Genomic DNA, 3,896 nt, shown 5'->3' on the forward strand with positions numbered 1-3,896 from the left:
TAGATCAGTTGGTATAATTGAAGCTAGTTGATAATCCTTTCATTCTGTTCTCCAAACATTTACAGTGTTTCTATTTCCGTACAAACATGTGAACTTAAAAATGCCAGGTCCTTCCATAGAAACTTCATGTGTCAAATTGGGGAGGGAGAAGCCACAGAGTAAGGAGAATGTGGAATAGAATCAGTAGTCAATCTTCACCTTTCATCTTTGTTTAGGTTCTTCCTGTGATGGGTAATTGGGGTGCTTTTGTTTTAGAAAGTGGCTCTGCCCACATTTGGGGAATAATGGAGCATAGAGAAGGAAAAGGGAATCAAGAATATAATTTTTAAACTGAAAAAAATTGACTTTTGAGCTTTTACTTCATCGGGCAGGGACTGAAAATCTGCTGAATTGTGGTTTGTAATCATTGCTACTCCCTGCTGATGGAGAGCCAGCCACAAAGACAACTGTTCCTAACTCTGTTTGATAGTTAAAAACAATTTTTTTCATCTTAAATTGCCTAAAGACAGAATTGATTTTACCGAGGTTCTAACCTTAAGCTCTCAAACTAGTGTTGAGTAGGCTGTATTTCTTAAAAGATTCTGCTGTGACAACCAATAAGAAGTAAGGATTTAATTTGTTTACCATGACCATCTTTTTCTTGTTGGTTATCCTGTGTCAGGTTTGCTTGGTGTCAGTGAAAGACAGTCTACAGAACACCTGTTCTGGGTCACCACTATACTAAACTGCTGCACCAATGGCATCTAATTTGACCTACAGCAGGCTCTCTGAGGCAAGTGATTATTAAACCTGCTTAATACAGAAGAAGAGAGGGGCTGGGATTGTGGCTCAGTGATAGAGCGCTTGTCTAGCCCATGTGAGGCTCTGGGTTTGATCCTCAGCACCACATTAAAAATAAACAAACAAACAAATAAAATAAAGTTACTTAAAAAAAAAAATACAGAGGAAGAGAGCCTTCAGTTAGCACAGGGTTATGCTTCAGCTTCTTCCTCTTCCGTGCAGTGCCCTCTTACTATGACCAAAGCAGTCTGTCAGTTCTTTACTTGGCGTGGGATGTTTTGTTAATTCTGTTTTGCATGTGTCCAGGTTTTTGGAGCAGCTTAAGTTCTTTGGTCTTTTAGATCTATCTGAATTTTGTTTGCATCTGACCATGACTTGTCTAGTACAGAAACAACTGTTTGTTCTAATTAGTTGTATATGACAGTGGAATGCACTTTGACACATCATACATAAATGGAGTCTAATTTCTCATTCTTCTGTTTTTGCATGATTTAGAATCACACTGGTCGTATATATATATATATATATATATATATATATATATATATATATATACACATTATATGTAATAATGTCTAATTTATTCTGCTATTCTTCCTACTCCCTCACCTTCCTTCACTCCCCTCTATCCAATCCAAAGTACCTCTTTTCTTCCCTAGTCCCATCCACCCCAATTGTGAATTAGCATCTGCATATTAGAGAGAACATTTGGCCTTTTTTTTTTTTTTGGATTGGCTTATTTCTCTTAGCATGATATTCTCCTGCTTCATCCATTTACCAGTAAATGCTGTGATTTCTTTTTTCTTTAAGGCAGAGTGATATTTCATTGTGTATATAATATATATCACATTTTCTTTATCTGTTCATCTGTTGGAGAACACCTAGTTTGGTTCCATAGTTTAACTATTCGGAGTTAATTGATCTGTTATAAACATGGATGTGGCTACATCACTGTAGTATGCTGATTTGCATTCTTTATATCTTTCTTACCCCTTCTAGACTGAGCTGCTTTGCTGATGGCCTGGGTTCTTTGAACACATACATAATCCATCTACTTTTCACTCTCTCATTTCTGGACCCAGTTAGAGAAACCTACAAAAACATTGGTTTTATATTTAGGACAGTACATTCTAAAATCTATACTCTTTTTTTCCCTAATTAATTTACTTTTTGATTGGAAAGGTTTTTAGGTGAGGTAGCCAGTTGTGCTCCTTGTGTGCTCATTATGATCAAATTGTTATCACTTGGGACCAATAATTAACACTATTATAGCATTGATTTTTATGGAACAACAATATTTTTTCAGTTTGTATTTTTTTTTTAAATGAAAGGGTATTGTACAGTAGATGCCTGGCTGTTTCTCTTGTGATATTTTTGTGTATTTACCACATATATTAAATATTTGAAGTTTCATGTGCATACTAATAGATCCTGTTTCCACACTTATTAGAAATAACAATTTATGATTTTGTGTTTCTACTATACAAGGCACATTTGTTTCCACACACAGCTAGAATTGCTAAAATATTTTAAAGGACTAGATTTGCATTTTTTATGACAACTTTTAATTAATTTTAGTTCAGTGGGGAGATTAATTTTCTGTTCATGCACTGTATGGTAAATCATTAACATGTCTAGTCCATTAAGAGTTTCTTTTTTTTAATATTTATTTTTTAGTTTTAGGTGGATACAATATCTTTATTTTATTTTTATGTGGTGCTGAAGATTGAACTCAGTGCCTCATGCATGCTACATGAGCACTCTACCACTGAGCCAAGGACCCCAGCCCCCATTAGAAGTTTCTTTTAAGAGGAGTTCAGGACCGGAAGGGCTCTTGACGGACGCCGTCCCTCCTCCGCTCGGCCTGAGCGCCCGGCCCGACCCCGGCCATGGGGTGCTGCTACAGCAGCGAAAACGAGGATTCGGACCAGGACCGAGAGGAGCGGAAGCTGCTATTGGACCCTAGTAGCCCCCCTACCAAAGCCCTCAATGGAGCTGAGCCCAACTACCACAGCCTGCCTTCTGCTCGCACAGATGAGCAGGCCCTGCTCTCTTCCATCCTTGCAAAAACAGCTAGCAACATCATCGATGTGTCTGCTGCAGACTCCCAGGGCATGGAGCAGCATGAGTACATGGACCGGGCAAGGCAGTACAGCACACGCTTGGCTGTGCTGAGCAGCAGCCTGACCCATTGGAAGAAGCTGCCACCGCTGCCGTCTCTTACCGGCCAGCCCCACCAAGTGCTGGCCAGCGAGCCTATCCCCTTCTCTGACTTGCAGCAGGTCTCCAGGATAGCTGCTTATGCCTACAGTGCACTTTCTCAGATCCGTGTGGACGCAAAAGAGGAGCTGGTTGTACAGTTTGGGATCCCATGAAGAGAGGGGTCTTTGGACAGCTCTTCTCTCTTCACCTGTCTCCATCCCACCTCCCATGGCCCCCAGCCTCACTTCGGCTTATACAGTACCCTAACCTGCTACTAATCACTGAGAAGAACGTGGAGGAGGAGAAGAGCGAGGCTAGAAGCCTGAGCAAGTGAGGATGGAGCAAGGGAGGGTAGAACCATTCAGGACTGGCCTTCAAAGCCCTGGCTGGGGTGGAAGCCAAGAGGACAGGGACTGGAAGGTCTTCACAGTCATTGGAAGGTGGAGATACCACTGTGGGAGTGAACACCAAGGGACCTAGGGGGAGGTCCTTCCCACCCTTTCTCTTGGCCTCAGATTCACTCCTGTCCCCCTTTCTCTGACTTGGTGCTCCCATGCACCTCACTAGGGTTTGTGCCCAGGGTCTGGATGAGCTTGAATTTGAATGAATTGAGTTTGTATTTCCAGCACCCTGGGTTTTTACATGTTTGGTCTTTTTTTCTTTTTGTTTGTCACCCTCGATAAAGGAAGTGTATTCAAAAAAAAAAAAAAAAAGAGGAGTTCAGAAAATTTGAAATTCAGAAATAACTACTGAAATTTCTCTTAAATCTGTTATTACTAAATTCAGCACTGTAATATTATCTGAGTTAAACCTGATAACTTTTTAATAATTTGATGAAAATCATGCCTTAAATCATTCTTAAATAATTTTCTGTGAATTAATGAATTTATGAGAATTTGCAAAGCATGCTTTGC

General features: G+C 40.2%; 1 pseudogene; it reads left to right on the plus strand.

The window, feature by feature from the left end:
* The first annotated feature begins 2,608 nt into the window (after positions 1-2,608).
* On the plus strand, positions 2,609-3,610 carry LOC143389551 (ragulator complex protein LAMTOR1 pseudogene; annotated as a pseudogene).
* The last annotated feature ends 286 nt before the right edge of the window (positions 3,611-3,896 follow it).

Source organism: Callospermophilus lateralis, unplaced genomic scaffold (assembly GCF_048772815.1).
Source record: "Callospermophilus lateralis isolate mCalLat2 unplaced genomic scaffold, mCalLat2.hap1 Scaffold_63, whole genome shotgun sequence".
NCBI classification, from domain to species: domain Eukaryota; kingdom Metazoa; phylum Chordata; class Mammalia; order Rodentia; family Sciuridae; genus Callospermophilus; species Callospermophilus lateralis.